This window comes from Anomaloglossus baeobatrachus, chromosome 12, assembly GCF_048569485.1.
Source record: "Anomaloglossus baeobatrachus isolate aAnoBae1 chromosome 12, aAnoBae1.hap1, whole genome shotgun sequence".
NCBI classification, from domain to species: domain Eukaryota; kingdom Metazoa; phylum Chordata; class Amphibia; order Anura; family Aromobatidae; genus Anomaloglossus; species Anomaloglossus baeobatrachus.
The window spans coordinates 33,574,852-33,594,414 of record NC_134364.1 but is presented as its reverse complement, the minus strand read 5'-3'; the positions used below and the strand labels follow the sequence as shown (position 1 = coordinate 33,594,414).

General features: G+C 51.8%; 1 protein-coding gene across 1 annotated transcript in view; it reads right to left on the bottom strand.

Moving 5' to 3' along the window:
* Nucleotides 1-5,234, bottom strand: part of MIPOL1 (mirror-image polydactyly 1) — a 416,191-nt gene extending 410,957 nt beyond the window's left edge. Inside the window, exons 1-2 of the mRNA XM_075331008.1 lie at nt 5,118-5,234; nt 4,203-4,272 (exon numbers count right to left, since the gene is read on the bottom strand). The gene's annotated coding sequence lies outside the window, so the exon portion shown is untranslated. The remainder of the gene's footprint in view (nt 1-4,202; nt 4,273-5,117) is intronic.
* Between the last annotated feature and the right edge of the window lie 14,329 nt (nt 5,235-19,563).

Genomic DNA, 19,563 nt, shown 5'->3' with positions numbered 1-19,563 from the left:
GGCGCATTACAATACTTTGATCTGCCCTGCTCAGGACCTGAATGCCGAAGAGTGTGGATGACGTCGGACCCGTCATGCACCACGGCTTCAGAAGAAGGAGAACCAAGATGGCCAAAAGAGGCGTCACCGGACAACAGATGCTCATATGGCCAACCACGCGACCATTAGGTAAGTATTATAAAGTGTTTTTTATGTTATACCCCCGGCCTGCGCTCTTATATAAGAGCCCGGTGGTGGTGGCCGCAGCTTATAGGCCAAAAAAGTGGTGACAGGTTCCCTTGAATGTATGCCCTTTTCGACCCCTAGTTGTCCTCTTCCCTGATTGGGTTAATTTAAACACTATGAGGTAGTCTTGTTCACATATTAATAATTTTTTCTTTTAGATGCACCTATAAATAGTCCATAGAGGCATCTGCAAACATATCTGGTACATAAAGATGAATTATTTGATAAATTTCTATAGGTACAGTACAGACCAAAAGTTTGGACACACCTTCTCATTCAATGAGTTTTCTTTATTTTCATGACTCTGAAAATTGTAGATTCACATTGAAGGCATCAAAACTATGAATTAACACATGTGGAATGAAATACTTAACAAAAAAGTGTGAAACAACTGAAAATATGTCTTATATTCTAGGTTCTTCAAAGTAGCCACCTTTTGCTTTGATTACTGCTTTCCACACTCTTGGCATTCTCTGGATGAGCTTCAAGAGGTAGTCACCGGAAATGGTTTTCCAACAGTCTTGAAGGAGTTCCCAGAGATACTTAGCACTTGTTGGCCCTTTTGCCTTCACTCTGCGGTCCAGCTCACCCCAAACCATCTCGATTGGGTTCAGGTCTGGTGACTGTGGAGGCCAGGTCATCTGGCGTAGCACCCCATCACTCTCCTTCTTAGTCAAATAGCCCTTACACAGCCTGGAGGTGTGTTTGGGGTCATTGTCCTGTTGAGAAATAAATGATGGTCCAACTAAACGCAAACCGGATGGAATAGCACGCCGCTGCAAGATGCTGTGGTAGCCATGCTGGTTCTGTATGACTTCAATTTTGAATAAATCCCCAACAGTGTCACCAGCAAAGCACCCCCACACCATCACACCTCCTCCTCCATGCTTCACGGTGGGAACCAGCCATGTAGAGTCCATCCGTTCACCTTTTCTACAAAGACACGGTGGTTGGATCCAAAGATCTCAAATTTGGACTCATCAGACCAAAGCACAGATTTCCACTGGTCTAATGTCCATTCCTTGTGTTCTTTAGCCCAAACAAGTCTCTTCTGCTTGTTGCCTGTCCTTAGCAGTGGTTTCCTAGCAGCTATTTTACCATGAAGGCCTGCTGCACAAAGTCTCCTCTTAACAGTTGTTCTGGAGATGAGAAGGTGTGTCCAAACATTTGGTCTGTACTGTACATGCTTGCTCTAGTTGTGCCTGAATGATTGTTAACCACTCATCCCATCCGATTGCTGCTAGCCTTTTGTAATTCATGAACATGCGCAGCCTTATCCGATAGAAACCCAAATAGCGCATGCGCTGTGGTGCTTTATGTGACATTTATATTCTTATTACGCTGTACTGACGTATGCGCATTGTCCTCCATAGTAAACAATGAGAAAGGTAATGCGTGACCACATCTTCTGATTACCTGGTCATGTGCTACCAATGGGTGGGGAACAAACGGAAACTCCTGAGTAATGCTTGATTTTTTAAGCAATGCTCGCTCGTAGGAAGCAACATGTCCAGAGGTAACCCAGTGAAAGAAGAAAAAAGTGGCACCCGCTGTGACGTTAATCCAGACTTTATTGAGAGCGGTGCATTAAAATCTTGGAGGCCCGATGGCAGTTTCCATTAGAGTGCCAGCGCTCGACCTCAGACCTCCATGATTTTAATGCACCGCTCCCAATAAAGTCTAGATTAACGTCACAGCGGGTGCCACTTTTTTCTTCTTTCACTGAATTACCTCCGGCGTTGTCCTCTATACTTACTATCCTAGCGCAAGCGTATACTGTGATTCACCTCTGCTCTGCCCTTGACTTCAGCCCTTGAGAAAGCTGCATCAGGTTGTGGCGAAACGCCCGGGACAGTACCCCCCTCCCTCTCTACCATGTGCTCCTAACTGTGCTATCAGTGATCCCCAGTAGGTGGCGCCCTCTTACACACATCTGTATACTTGGACTGGACTTGCAGCAGAACCATGCCCAATCTGATGATAACAACAGTATTACAGATCTTGCAGTAAGGTGTATCAAGAAACCCCCGGGCCTATACTACACTCCATATATATCCGATACGTGCCATGCAATGATACAAGAAAACAGCTCTTGAAGTTGCTGAGCTGCTGCCTTCACTTTAGGAAAAGGCAAAAGTTCCCACCTAGAATGAACGGATAATGTGCAAGACTTCTCTCTTCAGTAATGTCTCCTATATCTTCTTCTCAATATCTTCACTAGTAAAGAGAGGGTGACATATAGGCCCTGACAGAAATAAAGATGTGATACTATGTCACAGCAGATATCTGATGGAGCCCCTGTGTGACCTAACGGCAGCTTAGCTTGCAGTATCACCGCTGTGACCCTATGGCAGCTCAGCTCACAGTATCTCCGCTGTGACCCTATGGCAGCTCAGCTCGCAGTATCTCCGCTGTGACCCTATGGCAGCTCAGCTCGCAGTATCTCCGCTGTGACCCTATGGCAGCTCAGCTCGCAGTATCTCCGCTGTGACCCTATGGCAGCTCAGCTCGCAGTATCACCGCTGTGACCCTATGGCAGCTCAGCTCGCAGTATCTCCGCTGTGACCCTATGGCAGCTCAGCTCGCAGTATCACCGCTGTGACCCTATGGCAGCTCAGCTCGCAGTATCACCGCTGTGACCCTATGGCAGCTCAGCTTGCAGTATCACCGCTGTGACCCTATGGCAGCTCAGCTTGCAGTATCTCCGCTGTGACCCTATGGCAGCTTAGCTCGCAGTATCACCGCTGTGACCCTATGGCAGCTCAGCTCGCAGTATCACCGCTGTGACCCCATAGCAGCTCAGCTCGCAGTATCACCGCTGTGACCCTATGGCAGCTCAGCTCGCAGTATCACCGCTGTGACCCTATGGCAGCTTAGCTCGCAGTATCACCGCTGTGACCCTATGGCAGCTCAGCTCGCAGTATCACCGCTGTGACCCCATAGCAGCTCAGCTCGCAGTATCACCGCTGTGACCCTATGGCAGCTCAGCTCGCAGTATCACCGCTGTGACCCTATGGCAGCTCAGCTCGCAGTATCACCGCTGTGACCCTATGGCAGCTCAGCTTACAGTATCTCCGCTGTGACCCTATGCCAGCTCAGCTCGCAGTATCACCGCTGTGACCCCGCAGCAGCTGTACTTGCAGTATCAATGCAGCTCGGCTTCATCTACCGGTCACTGTGAGGCTAAGGCCGGGGCCACACGGGGGCACTAGTGCGATGCTTGCATGACCCTCGGCTCGTGCTGGCAGGACAGCAGGAGTCGAGTGTCATGCTAGTGTCCCTGTGTCTGCGGTCTGACTGTGTGAGCGGACCTCACCTGCGGGGGGCGGGCCGGCGCTGAGGATGGGAAGATGGGATTTCTCTCCCTCTCTCCTCTGTAGCCGGCTATTGCCATTCTCGCGGTACACCGGTGTACCGCGGGTGCAGTGCGATTTTTCTCTCGCCCCATTCACTTGAATGGGTGCAAGAGAAAGAGTCTCGCATTACAGTTGCAGCATGCTGTGATTGTTTTCTCGGTCCGATTAGGGCTGAGAAAATAATCGCTCATGTGCGCTGACACACAGGCGAATATTGGTCCGAGTGGAATGTGATGTTTTATCGCACTCCACTTGCACCGATTTTCTCGCCGTGTGGCTTAGGCCTAATTGTCAAGGAAGCTCAGTCTCTCGGCAGGTTACTGGAAGACCAAAGTGGTTTTTATTGATGGCTAAACCACTGGTCAAAACTGATCACTTCCCTGCTGCAGGTGGGGGCGGCTTTGCCTCTGTAGCCTCAGAATGGTGCCAGGGGCCGGCTTCAGCACGCGCCATAACGTGCAGGTATTCTACCTTTGATAATTCCCTCCATATGATACTGTTTTGCATCCAATTTGTTCAGCTTTGTAACAACTGTGCAAGGATGATCCAATCTAAACATCAAGGTCCTGCACAAATGTGGAAAGCAATCCTCTTTTCTGATGCTGCAGCGCTCGGCCTCACCTCTATTCACAGCGATCGTCCTTCAGCTGCTCTTCGCCTCTTTCCTGTCTGTCCATCATCCGCTTTAATACTGCGGGCAGAGGAGAAAAGGACAAATCAGTACTGAGAATCGTAATAACATTGCCTCCTGGGGTCACAGGCAAGAAGAGACGTGTAAAAACTGTGCACAACGTACTTCACTCTGTTCTATTGTACTCCCCCTCCCCTGGTCCAATGCTGAGTCTCAGCCGCTGCACTCACTGTCTGTTATTGTCTCCAACGCTGCAGACAGTCACTGAACTCAGTGGCTCTGCTTGAGAAATAGCAGGAGTTGCTCCGAGCTGCTGAGATCATGATTGGCTGCAGCGCTGATGACATGATGTGAGCACTGCAGACGATAACAGATATCAGGAGCAGTGCTGGACCTGGGGAGGGCGAATAAGGAACAGGCTTTTTTTTTTTTTACTGCAGCTGGGGAAGGGGAAGGGGGGACAGTGGTTTTCCAAAATGGCAAAACTCCTCATAACCTAAATCTTAGTTGATATGCTGTACACCAATATTATTATAGCATTTGGGTGTTTAATTGTATATAGCGCTTTTAGGAGCCTTAACAAAACACAAAAAAGAAATCTATGTTTATAGTGAACTGTGCACAGAGAAGACAGCACAAGACGTCTACAGGTTGTGCGTCACTTTACAGAAACATCAGACCCCAGAGAAAACAAGACCCTCAGACTCTAGACAAGGCTAAACACAACAAAACGCTGGGTGTGAACCCGGCCCTCTGCTCCCCCGGGGGCCACACACAGGAGACCACCTGTGCGACATCACATGACCAGGGAGAGCAGGACTACATCTCCCAGCATGCCCTGAAGAGGAACCTCAGCGGCTGCAGAGACACGGCGGAGAATGGCGGAGGGCTGAAGTCATACTCACTGGCCACACAGGGCACTGGTACTGACTAGTCGCACTGGTACTGACTGGTGGCACCGGTACAGGACCCCTGACTGCAGCTCATCTCCTGCTCACAGCTGCATACTGCAGGACCTGTGGTGACGTCATCACCACATAGAGCGTCACGTGGGTGGGAGGAGTCAGACCCAGAACTGTTTCTGCAGATGAGCGGGGAGCAGGTGTGTGAGCTGCTGAGGAAAAGCGGCTGTGTGTGTGTACCTGCCAGTAGCAGAGCTGTGTGTGTGTACCTGCCAGTAGCAGAGCTGTGTGTGTGTACCTGCCAGTAGCAGAGCTGTGTGTGTGTACCTGCCAGTAGCAGAGCTGTGTGTGTGTACCTGCCAGTAGCAGAGCTGTGTGTGTGTACCTGCCAGTAGCAGAGCTGTGTGTGTGTACCTGCCAGTAGCAGAGCTGTGTGTGTGTACCTGCCAGTAGCAGAGCTGTGTGTGTGTACCTGCCAGTAGCAGAGCTGTGTGTGTGTACCTGACAGTAGCAGAGCTGTGTGTGTGTACCTGCCAGTAGCAGAGCTGTGTGTGTGTACCTGCCAGTAGCAGAGCTGTGTGTGTGTGTGGTTACCTGCCAGTAGCAGAGCTGTGTGTGTGTCTGGTTACCTGCCAGTAGCAGAGCTGTGTGTGTGTCTGGTTACCTGCCAGTAGCAGAGCTGTGTGTGTGTACCTGCCAGTAGCAGAGCTGTGTGTGTGTACCTGCCAGTAGCAGAGCTGTGTGTGTGTACCTGCCAGTAGCAGAGCTGTGTGTGTACCTGCCAGTAGCAGAGCTGTGTGTGTGTACCTGCCAGTAGCAGAGCTGTGTGTGTGTACCTGCCAGTAGCAGAGCTGTGTGTGTGTACCTGCCAGTAGCAGAGCTGTGTGTGTGTACCTGCCAGTAGCAGAGCTGTGTGTGTGTACCTGCCAGTAGCAGAGCTGTGTGTGTGTACCTGCCAGTAGCAGAGCTGTGTGTGTGTACCTGCCAGTAGCAGAGCTGTGTGTGTGTACCTGCCAGTAGCAGAGCTGTGTGTGTGTACCTGCCAGTAGCAGAGCTGTGTGTGTGTACCTGCCAGTAGCAGAGCTGTGTGTGTGTACCTGCCAGTAGCAGAGCTGTGTGTGTGTACCTGACAGTAGCAGAGCTGTGTGTGTGTACCTGCCACTAGCAGAGCTGTGTGTGTGTCTGGTTACCTGCCAGTAGCAGAGCTGTGTGTGTGTCTGGTTACTGCCTGTAGCAGAGCTGTGTGTGTGTGTGTGTCTGGTTACCTGCATGTAGCAGAGCTGTGTGTGTGTGTCTGGTTACCTGCCTGTAGCAGAGCTGTGTGTGTGTCTGGTTACCTGCATGTAGCAGAGCTGTGTGTGTGTGTCTGGTTACCTGCCTGTAGCAGAGCTGTGTGTGTGTGTCTGGTTACCTGCCTGTAGCAGAGCTGTGTGTGTGTCTGTCTGGTTACCTGCATGTAGCAGAGCTGTGTGTGTGTGTGTGTCTGGTTACCTGCATGTAGCAGAGCTGTGTGTGTGTGTGTCTGGTTACCTGCCTGTAGCAGAGCTGTGTGTGTGTGTGTGTCTGGTTACCTGCATGTAGCAGAGCTGTGTGTGTGTGTCTGGTTACCTGCCTGTAGCAGAGCTGTGTGTGTGTCTGTCTGGTTACCTGCATGTAGCAGAGCTGTGTGTGTGTGTGTGTGTCTGGTTACCTGCATGTAGCAGAGCTGTGTGTGTGTCTGGTTACCTGCATGTAGCAGAGCTGTGTGTGTGTGTGTGTCTGGTTACCTGCATGTAGCAGAGCTGTGTGTGTGTCTGGTTACCTGCATGTAGCAGAGCTGTGTGTGTGTCTGGTTACCTGCATGTAGCAGAGCTGTGTGTGTGTCTGGTTACCTGCATGTAGCAGAGCTGTGTGTGTGTGTGTGTGTCTGGTTACCTGCATGTAGCAGAGCTGTGTGTCTGGTTACCTGCATGTAGCAGAGCTGTGTGTCTGGTTACCTGCATGTAGCAGAGCTGTGTGTCTGGTTACCTGCATGTAGCAGAGCTGTGTGTCTGGTTACCTGCATGTAGCAGAGCTGTGTGTCTGGTTACCTGCATGTAGCAGAGCTGTGTGTGTGTCTGGTTACCTGCATGTAGCAGAGCTGTGTGTGTGTCTGGTTACCTGCATGTAGCAGAGCTGTGTGTGTGTCTGTCTGGTTACCTGCATGTAGCAGAGCTGTGTGTGTGTGTGTCTGGTTACCTGCATGTAGCAGAGCTGTGTGTCTGGTTACCTGCATGTAGCAGAGCTGTGTGTCTGGTTACCTGCATGTAGCAGAGCTGTGTGTGTGTCTGGTTACCTGCATGTAGCAGAGCTGTGTGTGTGTGTCTGGTTACCTGCATGTAGCAGAGCTGTGTGTGTGTCTGGTTACCTGCATGTAGCAGAGCTGTGTGTGTGTCTGGTTACCTGCATGTAGCAGAGCTGTGTGTGTGTCTGGTTACCTGCATGTAGCAGAGCTGTGTGTGTGTCTGGTTACCTGCATGTAGCAGAGCTGTGTGTGTGTCTGGTTACCTGCATGTAGCAGAGCTGTGTGTGTGTCTGGTTACCTGCATGTAGGAGAGCTGTGTGTGTGTCTGGTTACCTGCATGTAGCAGAGCTGTGTGTGTCTGGTTACCTGCATGTAGCAGAGCTGTGTGTCTGGTTACCTGCATGTAGCAGAGCTGTGTGTCTGGTTACCTGCATGTAGCAGAGCTGTGTGTGTCTGGTTACCTGCATGTAGCAGAGCTGTGTGTGTCTGGTTACCTGCATGTAGCAGAGCTGTGTGTCTGGTTACCTGCCTGTAGCAGAGCTGTGTGTCTGGTTACCTGCCTGTAGCAGAGCTGTGTGTGTGTCTGGTTACCTGCATGTAGCAGAGCTGTGTGTGTGTCTGGTTACCTGCATGTAGCAGAGCTGTGTGTGTGTCTGGTTATCTGCATGTAGCAGAGCTGTGTGTGTGTGTGTGGTTACCTGCATGTAGCAGAGCTGTGTGTGTGTCTGGTTATCTGCATGTAGCAGAGCTGTGTGTGTGTGTGTCTGGTTACCTGCATGTAGCAGAGCTGTGTGTGTGTGTGTGTGTGTGTGTGTGTGTGTGTGGTTACCTGCATGTAGCAGAGCTGTGTGTGTGTGTGTCTGGTTACCTGCATGTAGCAGAGCTGTGTGTGTGTGTGTCTGGTTACCTGCATGTAGCAGAGCTGTGTGTGTGTGTGTGTCTGGTTACCTGCATGTAGCAGAGCTGTGTGTGTGTGTGTGTGTGTGTGTGTGGTTACCTGCATGTAGCAGAGCTGTGTGTGTGTGTCTGGTTACCTGCATGTAGCAGAGCTGTGTGTGTGTGTGTGTGTGTGTGTGTCTGGTTACCTGCCTGTAGCAGTGCTGTGTGTGTAATCTGTATCCATGCGGCAGAGCTGTGTGTGTTCTCACTACATGTGATCCTGCGCTTCTTCCGTTGTCCACAGATGTGAGGCTGCTGTGCAGTGATAGTTGTGGTGTTTCTGCCCCTGGACACACTGCAGAGCAGCCTTCTTTAGACTGATGTAGTTACTTTGTGTTGTTAAGAGAAGGAGGAAACTTCCTTAATAAATAAATACTGAGAAGGCGCACATGCCGCAGCCCGGGGGGGGGAACATACCGCAGCCCGGGGGGGGGGGAACATACCACAGCCCGGGGGGAAGGAACATACCGCAGCCCGGGGGTGGAACATACCGCAGCCCGGGGGTGGAACATACCGCAGCCCGGGGGTGGAACATACCGCAGCCCGGGGGTGGAACATACCACAGCCCGGGGGGGGGAACATACCGCAGCCCGGGGGGGGGAACATACCACAGCCCGGGGGGGGGGGGAAACATACCGCAGCCCGGGGGGGGGAACATACCGCAGCCCGGGGGGGGAACATTCCGCAGCCCGGGGGGGGGGAACATACCGCAGCCCGGGGGGAGAACATACCGCAGCCCGGGGGGGGAACATTCCGCAGCCCGGGGGGGGGAACATACCGCAGCCCGGCAGCCCGGGGGGAGAACATACTGCAGCCCGGGGGGGGGGGAAACATACCGCAGCCCGGGGGGGGGAACATACCGCAGCCCGGGGGGGAACATACCGCAGCCCAGGGGGGGAACATGCCGCAGCCCGGGGGGGAACATTCCGCAGCCCGGGACAGCAGGAGTGGGGCTATCACTGTGTAGTGAGCGCTGGTTTATGTAGTGTATTGCAGGGGTGGACATATCATTGGTGCAGCTCCACAGGAGATTGGGGTCATTTTTGTATCCAAAGTAGGTGGCATTGTGCATTTTGATGAATGCGCTGGGCCCTTGCTTCTGTTTTGGCGCAGGAGCCTCTCCCTGTGTCCACCACTGGTGAATTGTAATGGGAAATTTGGTGCAATTGTTTTATTGTAAAAAGAATCATTGTCTAGCCATCCTAACCCAGCTCTTCTTCAGCGTTGCCCTGCCACGCTCGGCCCTGCCCCTTCAGCGTTGCGCTGCCACGCTCGGCCCTGCTCCTTCTGCGTTGCGCTGCCACGCTCGGCCCTGCTCCTTCTGCGTTGCGCTGCCACGCTTGGCCCTGCCCCTTCAGCGTTGCGCTGCCACGATCGGCCCTGCCCCTTCAGTGTTGCGCTGCCACGCTCGGCCCTGCTCCTTCTGCGTTGCGCTGCCACGCTCGGCCCTGCTCCTTCTGCGTTGCGCTGCCACGCTCGGCCCTGCTCCTTCGGTGTTGCGCTGCCACACTTGGCCCTACTCCTTCTGCGTTGCGCTGCCACGCTCGGCCCTGCTCCTTTGGCGTTGCGCTGCCACGCTCGGCCCTGCTCCTTTGGCGTTGCGCTGCCACGCTCGGCCCTGCTCCTTTGGCGTTGCGCTGCCACGCTCGGCCCTGCTCCTTCTGCGTTGCGCTGCCACGCTCGGCCCTGCTCCTTCTGCGTTGCGCTGCCACGCTCGGCCCTGCGGAGTCCTTACGCTGCTCATTTCTCTGTTAATATCTTGGAGTAGAAGAAGCTTTACCTCTAGGTTGTAACACATTATCCTTTTTTTCTGTTTCCACACAAAAAAAATACAGAAATGAGTTTTAGGCTGCGTGCCCACGATCAGGGTTCACAGCATTTTGGATACAGCATGCTTCAGCTGCGTCCAAAACACTGCGATGTACAGCACAAGCACAGTGGATGGGGTTTCTAGAAATCTTCTACCCACTGTGCGTGTACAGCCCGCAGAGTAACCTGACCTGCGGTGCGGCTTCCCGAGCTGCAGCATGACAATTATTTGCTGCAGCATCGCAAGCGTCCTCCGTAGGCAGAACAGAAGAGAGAGACCGCAAGTGCCCAAGCCCGGATCATGCCTAATACAACTATATTGTCTTTGAAATGCCGCAGTGCTTCAGAGAAAACCATACTTGGCTGCCATCAAGCACCCAGGCTGCGATTCATTTGTTCCCAGAGGAAATAAGCCTCTGTGGGGGAGGAGGGAGGCGCAGCTGCCAGCTGTGAGTATTGTATGAGCACTAGTGATAAGTGAGCACTCGGACGGGCTCGATTTGAGTAATGAGTATAATGGAAGTCAATGGGAAACTGGAGCATTTTTCGGGAAGAGCGCGGAGTACTCTGGTGTGGAGCCTGGCTCCCCCTCTCCCATGGGAAGGTCACATGATCCTGACATCATCGCAGGTCCTTCTGCACCCTGTGTACACTACACCCTGACTGTCAACATCTGGAGGGAAATCTCTGTCCCCCCATTGGCTGCAGTGAAGAGGTTTGACACCGAAAAGAGCCAATAATATAAAAGATCCCAGCCCCTGAGCCAATCACGTGTGAGGAAGGTAGGAGCTGGCTGCAGCGAGGCTGGAGCCCTGTGTGCCAGACTGCACAGGAGGCTGCCGCGTCACATATCGGTACGGATGAGTGTCAGTCAGCCATTAGCATTCCTATAGCCGGTATAACCCGCCAGCCTCTGGCAGGACTCCCCTCCTGTGGGTGTAGTAATATGGACGGGCTCGGTGGTGTCTGCGCCGTGTATTTCCTTACAGGTGGCGACCGGGGTGGTAAATCCTACTCTAAGTCTAGCACATATATATATATACAGTGTGTGTGTGTATATATATATATATATATATATATATATATATATATATATATATATATATATATATATATATATATATATATATATATATATAATCTGTCCTCCTTTTCAGTGCGGCTTTTGGGATGTATTTTATGCTATTTTGCTTCTTGCCTAGGTGGATTGAGATGCTGTTCCAATTACTAACTTGGGCTACTTTCACACATCAGTTTTTTTTCCATCAGGCACAATCCGGGAAAAAACGGATAAAACTGATCCAGCGCCGGATCCGTTTTATCCCCATTAATTTGTATTAGCGCCGGATTGTGCCTGATGGCCTTGCGTTGCATCCGGCTTTTGCCGTATCCGCTGTAATTGGCTAATGCGGCGGCCGGATGGAACGTCTCTTGTAACGTTTTTTGTCTCTGACAAAAAACGCATCGCGCCGGATCCGGCGTGATTTACAATGGAAGCCTATGGATGCCAGATACGGTGTAATGCGGCAAAAAACCGGATACAGCGTGATTTACAATGGAAGCCTGTGGATGCCGAATCCGGCGCGATACGGCATGATTTACAATGGAAGCCTATGGATGCCGAATCCGGCGCGATACGGCATGATTTACAATGGAAGCCTATGGATGCCGAATCCGGCGCGATACGGCATGATTTGCAATGGAAGCCTATGGATGCCGAATCCGGCGCGATACGGCATGATTTACAATGGAAGCCTATGGATGCCGAATCCGGCGCGATACGGCATGATTTACAATGGAAGCCTATGGACGCCGGTGTAATGCGGCAAAAAAGGGATGCGGACGCCGGATCCGTTTTTTTAAACTGAGCATGCTCCAATGTTTTGTAAAAAACGGATCCAGCAAAAAAAGAATGCAAAAACGAATTCGCCAGATCCGTTTTTTTTTTTTATTACGAATCCGGTATACCAGATCCGTCAAAAAAAAAAAAAGGATCAGGCACATCCGTTTTTGCATATTCTGCGTCGGATCCGTTGCATCAGGCACACCCCGGATTGTGCCTGATGCCAAAAAACTGATGTGTGAAAGTAGCCTTACTTAGCCCCCAGACAGAAGTATGACCACTGCGGTCACTGATTGGCTGCAGCGGTCACTCATATAGCACGAGGTGGCTGACAGGTATACCACCGAGTGTGCCTCCAGGGTGTCCCCGTGCCGTGTGTTAGATTGGGGCAGTTATGTCAGAGGTAACATAAATTGTCAGATCCTGCCCACATGGGGCAATTTTTGATGCTACCCTTTATAAAAGAGGTAGTCCGGCTGCACTCACCTCTGCATCCAATTCTTCCCGTCACGGCTGTCCATCTCTATTACACCGTGATCGGCAGGAGCTGTGCAGAGGTCCTATTTATAAGCATGACCTCAGGTTGAGCGCCGGATTATCCCTCTAAGCCCAAAGACGAGAACGCGGCTCAATCCCAGACAGCAGCATCTACTCTGTGCTGGAGATGGCTTCCTTCTGGGACCCGCGCCTATCATACATTTACAAATGCACAAACTGATCAAATCTGGATCATTACACATATTATGGACGCTTGAAATACATTGTAGACTGTGACCCGTCAGTGTCAGGGTCCTCTCACCTCCTGTACCTGTCTGTGCCTTGTATTGCTCATGATTGTACATGTTTTTATTATGTATGTGCATAATCACATGTAACACTCCATGGAATAAGTGGCATAATGTGAAAAAGGCCTAAGACTAAGTTCACACGCTGCAGTCACGATGCATTTTTTGACACATTTACGGCAATAAAATAAATAACACATCCTTATGCTGCAATTTTATAAAATAGAGGCAAAAACATCATGGTTCTACTACAATCACAGCAAAAACTCTGCAGCTGCAACATTTGATTTTAGCCTAAAACCGAATTTCTTCAGATTATTATTAGGTGTATTTATCAATGTGAAAATCCCGCTTCCTAAATGTCACAATGGCTTTCTTCTACATCATTAGAAAAAGAAAATTTTTTTTTTAAAGGATATCTGCCAGCAAGTTTTTGCGACCTAATCTGAAAACAGCATAATATAGAAAAAGAGACCCTGATTCCAGTGATGTCACTTACTGGGCTGCTTAGTGTAGTTTTGATAACATGACAGTTTTATAAGAAGACTAGCTGTAATACCCGGCGTTGCCCGGAACAGTAACTGTTTCTCTGTCTCTCTGTTTCTGTCTCTTTCCCTGTCTGTCTCTTTCCCTGTCTGTCTCTTTCCCTGTCTGTCTCTTTCCCTGTCTGTCTCTTTCCCCGTCTGTCTGTCTCTTTCCCCGTCTGTCTGTCTCTTTCCCTGTCTGTCTGTCTCTTTCCCTGTCTGTCTGTCTCTTTCCCTGTCTGTCTGTCTCTTTCCCTGTCTGTCTGTCTCTTTCCCTGTCTGTCTGTCTCTTTCCCTGTCTGTCTGTCTCTTTCCCTGTCTGTCTGTCTCTTTCCCTGTCTGTCTCTTTCCCTGTCTGTCTGTCTCTTTCCCTGTCTGTCTCTTTCCCTGTCTGTCTGTCTCCTTCCCTGTCTGTCTGTCTCTTTCCCTGTCTGTCTGTCTCCTTCCCTGTCTGTCTGTCTCCTTCCCTGTCTGTCTCCTTACCTGTCTGTCTGTCTCCTTCCCTGTCTGTCTGTCTCCTTCCCTGTCTGTCTGTCTCCTTCCCTGTCTGTCTGTCTCCTTCCCTGTCTGTCTGTCTCCTTCCCTGTCTGTCTGTCTCCTTCCCTGTCTGTCTGTCTCTTTCCCTGTCTGTCTGTCTCTTTCCCTGTCTGTCTGTCTCTTTCCCTGTCTGTCTGTTTCCCTGTCTGTCTGTTTCCCTGTCTGTCTCTTTCCCTGTCTGTCTCTTTCCCTATCTGTCTGTCTCTTTCCCTGTCTGTCTCTTTCCCTGTCTGTCTCTTTCCCTGTCTGTCTCTTTCCCTGTCTGTCTCTTTCCCTGTCTGTCTCTTTCCCTGTCTGTCTCTTTCCCTGTCTGTCTCTTTCCCTGTCTGTCTCTTTCCCTGTCTGTCTCTTTCCCTGTCTGTCTCTTTCCCTGTCTGTCTCTTTCCCTGTCTGTCTCTTTCCCTGTCTGTCTCTTTCCCTGTCTGTCTCTTTCCCTGTCTGTCTCTTTCCCTGTCTGTCTGTCTGTCTCTTTCCCTGTCTGTCTGTCTCTTTCCCTGTCTGTCTGTCTGTTTCCCTGTCTGTCTGTCTCTTTCCCTGTCTGTCTGTCTCTTTCCCTGTCTGTCTGTCTCTTTCCCTGTCTGTCTGTCTCTTTCCCTGTCTGTCTGTCTCTTTCCCTATCTGTCTGTCTCTTTCCCTGTCTGTCTCTTTCCCTGTCTGTCTCTTTCCCTGTCTGTCTCTTTCCCTATCTGTCTGTCTCTTTCCCTGTCTGTCTCTTTCCCTGTCTGTCTCTTTCCCTGTCTGTCTCTTTCCCTGTCTGTCTCTTTCCCTGTCTGTCTCTTTCCCTGTCTGTCTCTTTCCCTGTCTGTCTCTTTCCCTGTCTGTCTCTTTCCCTGTCTGTCTCTTTCCCTGTCTGTCTCTTTCCCTGTCTGTCTCTTTCCCTGTCTGTCTCTTTCCCTGTCTGTCTCTTTCCCTGTCTGTCTCTTTCCCTGTCTGTCTGTCTCTTTCCCTGTCTGTCTGTCTCTTTCCCTGTCTGTCTGTCTCTTTCCCTGTCTGTCTCTTTCCCTGTCTGTCTGTCTGTCTCTTTCCCTGTCTGTCTGTCTGTCTCTTTCCCTGTCTGTCTGTCTCTTTCCCTGTCTGTCTCTTTCCCTGTCTGTCTGTCTCTGTCCCTGTCTCTCTCTGTCCCTCTGTCTCTGAGACGCTTCCCTCGATAAAGACGGCGAAACGCGCGTTGGGAAGCCTCCATGTGGTCCCCAGTATTTAATATGTAACTAACTTCTTTCTGTATATTCCATGGTATATCATCATGCACTCTCATATCATGGGTGCACTCTATGGAAATTCCGTTTTGTGACAGGCATACTTGCCTACTGATGGCTGATAAGATTGTTTGTATATATATAGGTGTGATATATATTTGAATACCTACCATTACTGGCAATAGTCTGTATATCTTCATCCTTGTCGGATGCTAATGACTCGCCCACCCCAGGGCTATGGGACACCCGGTGCCGGGCCGGACTAGTCCGGAGGTAGTCAGTGGTGGCTGGGCCCGGCTCCGTGGCCCTGGTGGGTGTCAGTAAAATATGTGGCTTGTTTGTTAATGGTTGTGTTCGTGACGCCACCTGTGGTATGCGGCTAACAAGCCGCCGCTGCTGTGTGAGGCCTCCGGGATGATGTTATAGCAGCAATGGTAGTACTGCTCCCCACAGGTGGAGCAATGCCCGGGGCACGGTTGGTGCTTGTAAGTGTCTATGCAGATGAAATAACTGAGGCAACTTCAGAGGTGCAGTTCAAGTTCTTTTACTCACAGTTCTTGTCAGGGCAGGCAGAACCCTTGGACTGCTGGGACCGCTGTCAGGGACCTCCGTCTTCTGGGTGATTCAGAGTGTGAAATCCGGTACCCTCTCTCTCTTAGTGTCTCTTTCTCTGCTGTCTTCACTAGCCTTGCCTTAGTTAGATGGACTTGGCTTGGCCTCCATTACAGCCTCCAGGCTGGGGGGTCACCTGTCGGCTCATCACCCCTTTTCTGAAGGTCTGCTCTGGGTTCTGGCCCTGGGAGCTTGCAATTCCCTGGGCCTCGGTTTTTACTGTCTGGAGATTGTCTTTTCACTCCTCCAGTCTCTAGGGACCGTCCCCTGTCGCAGCTAATCACTCCACCGATGTCACTGTGGACCAGGCCACCGCAGCCTGCAGCTACTCGTAGCGCCTCTGGGCCCTCGGCTTCGGTACCCAACAAGGACAGCTCGTGGTACCTACAGGACTACCCGCGGCCCTGCGACCCTTTCTTTCCTTCTCTTCTTTCTCCTCCTTGCCTGCCTCAGCAGGCCTCCTCCTCCCTCCTTTCTCTCGTTCTTCTCCTCCAACTACATGCTGCTTCTCTCACTCCCTGAGGTAAACTGAAACTAACTTGACCTTCCTTTCTCTATCTGCTCTCTGGTGGCTCCTCCCACCTCCCCAGTTGCTAAGCTACCACCCTATGGGAGCAGGGATGGGTCTTACAGCCCCTCTCAGCATGCAGCATGGGAGGGTTGCCTGCCACTTTCCCTGGTCCTGTGTGTCCCTAGCAATGGGTGTAGTGTGAATTTACCAGGGGACCGGAGTTCACTCTCTTCCTCTCCCAGAATGGGCATCACACCGCAGATGGGGTACAATGACCTGTGGCGACGGAAGCCTCAGGGGCGCCACACTCCCCCACAGCAAATCCCAGCACGTCCTCGGGCTGAAAAACAACAAAAACATGTGGAGAAACTGCAAAATTTTTGTTATGCAAAACATAAAACAATAAAACATTTCTTCCCTTTATGGGAGGCACATATCAGTGAACGTTGCGAACTTCTTATAAAGAAAACTCTAAGTGTGCACTTCCAGTCCATTGCACGGTTTGGCAAATCCCCCATAATTCTGGTAGGGGGCACAACAGGTGCAACTAATTACATTTTTGGCTACAACAAGTCCAGTAGCCCGGCAGTTCGTTTCTTTCAATCAAACAAAATGACATAATCAACCAGCCATTAAGTCCAATGGCCTGGTTACATAGGACACATAAACAACATACCAGCCACTAAGTCCAGTGGCCTGGTATGACATGCCACATACACTTCCACCGGGGCCCACATTCCAGTTCAGTGTTCCGGCAACACATAACATGGGGGGGTGACGTCTTCAAAAAGAATCAGGGGCAGTACAGTAGGAAAGGGTGTCATCTTCGAAAAGAATAAGGGGCAAAACACGAGGGACTTCTTCAAAAAGAATGAGGGGCTATGTACAGTTCAGCAACTCCTTACTTCTTTACTTCTTTACATGTAGGGATTCTTCTCCGGCTCCCCACCTGGCAGCAGGTAGACAGCGGTCAGCACAGTCTGCGTCTCCTGCGTGGCTGTAGCAGGCCTGCTGCAAGATGCTGCGGCCTGGGCCTGCTCTGAGGTAGTGCTGCTGGCTTGCATAGGGCTGCTGGCTTGCAGGGGGTTACCAGCCATACGGCGCCACTCTGGCTCTTCTGGGGCTGCCTCCTTGTCTTGGCGGGCCGCGCCTGGCATGGCGGCGGCCTGGGTTGGAGTCGCTGCTGCGGTGAGATCTTGGCGGGCCGCACCTGGCGTAGCTGCGGCCCGGATCGGCGTCGCCGTGTCGGGCGTCTCTCCAGGGACCGCGGGCATGGCAGCGGGGGTTGGGGCTCTCGCGCCGGCAGGGGCATTAAATGACTCACCCCTCAGTTGCATCTCCGGTGTTCTGGTGGTCGCTGTCTTGCTGCAGGGTGCTGGTATCGGAGCTGCGGTCGTGGCACGCGCGCCTGCAGGAGGACCGGGCAGGAACCCCACCTGGCAATCCGGGCTCCGCCGGCTGGGGGTGTCACTCTCTTTACCCGGCTCTGCAGCGGCGGCTGGATCTTCTCCGCTCTCCAGGACGCAGGACACAACCCGGTTCTGAGGTGCGTGACCCGGCTCGGCCACTCCTCCTCTGGCCGCTCGTTGCTCGGCGTCCATCCTTTTAGCTTCTTCACGCGCCATCTTTTCTTCCTCCGCCTTCTATGGCGGGCACCGCTTCGCGCGCTTTTCTTGGACAAGGGGGCGGGGCTTCTCTTCGCGCCCTTTCTTCTTGCACGCCCCCCTTCTTCCCGCTCTCAGCAGCGCTAATGGCGGCGGTTTCTCAGTAAAGTACACAGTCTGTCACACGGTTCTTCAGGCGCACAGTACCCGGTTAGACCGGGCACGAAATCCTGTTCGTGACGCCAAAAGTTGACCCAGGGCTATGGGACACCCGGTGCCGGGCCGGACTAGTCCGGAGGTAGTCAGTGGTGGCTGGGCCCGGCTCCGTGGCCCTGGTGGGTGTCAGTAAAATATGTGGCTTGTTTGTTAATGGTTGTGTTCGTGACGCCACCTGTGGTATGCGGCTAACAAGCCGCCGCTGCTGTGTGAGGCCTCCGGGATGATGTTATAGCAGCAATGGTAGTACTGCTCCCCACAGGTGGAGCAATGCCCGGGGCACGGTTGGTGCTTGTAAGTGTCTATGCAGATGAAATAACTGAGGCAACTTCAGAGGTGCAGTTCAAGTTCTTTTACTCACAGTTCTTGTCAGGGCAGGCAGAACCCTTGGACTGCTGGGACCGCTGTCAGGGACCTCCGTCTTCTGGGTGATTCAGAGTGTGAAATCCGGTACCCTCTCTCTCTTAGTGTCTCTTTCTCTGCTGTCTTCACTAGCCTTGCCTTAGTTAGATGGACTTGGCTTGGCCTCCATCACAGCCTCCAGGCTGGGGGGTCACCTGTCGGCTCATCACCCCTTTTCTGAAGGTCTGCTCTGGGTTCTGGCCCTGGGAGCTTGCAATTCCCTGGGCCTCGGTTTTTACTGTCTGGAGATTGTCTTTTCACTCCTCCAGTCTCTAGGGACCGTCCCCTGTCGCAGCTAATCACTCCACCGATGTCACTGTGGACCAGGCCACCGCAGCCTGCAGCTACTCGTAGCGCCTCTGGGCCCTCGGCTTCGGTACCCAACAAGGACAGCTCGTGGTACCTACAGGACTACCCGCGGCCCTGCGACCCTTTCTTTCCTTCTCTTCTTTCTCCTCCTTGCCTGCCTCAGCAGGCCTCCTCCTCCCTCCTTTCTCCCGTTCTTCTCCTCCAACTACATGCTGCTTCTCTCACTCCCTGAGGTAAACTGAAACTAACTTGACCTTCCTTTCTCTATCTGCTCTCTGGTCTCCTCCCACCTCCCCAGTTGCTAAGCTACCACCCTATGGGAGCAGGGATGGGTCTTACAGCCCCTCTCAGCATGCAGCATGGGAGGGTTGCCTGCCACTTTCCCTGGTCCTGTGTGTCCCTAGCAATGGGTGTAGTGTGAATTTACCAGGGGACCGGAGTTCACTCTCTTCCTCTCCCAGAATGGGCATCACACCGCAGATGGGGTACAATGACCTGTGGCGACGGAAGCCTCAGGGGCGCCACACTAACTTGGATGTTGCATGTTCTGATTAATGATTGCTGCTGTTGTCCTGTAGATGAGCAGTCTTGCTGAACAGTTCATATGCCTCTATAATGATATACCACTACACACCTCAACTCCTGGTGGGTTATGTGCACATATTGTCTACATCAGCATGACGTCTCACCTATAGTCATCAGCACGTATATTTGCATAATCTATATATGTGGTCTGCCTGTCACTCCACGTGGTGAATATACAGAGAAATTTTTCCTAAGTTACATGGACTTTTGCATTTTATGTGTAACCTGTACTAGAGTGGTCCTAACTATATTTTAGCTCATTTCATGAGAATACAGTGATAAAAAACTGGGTTATGAGTTGTCTGTCTTATAGG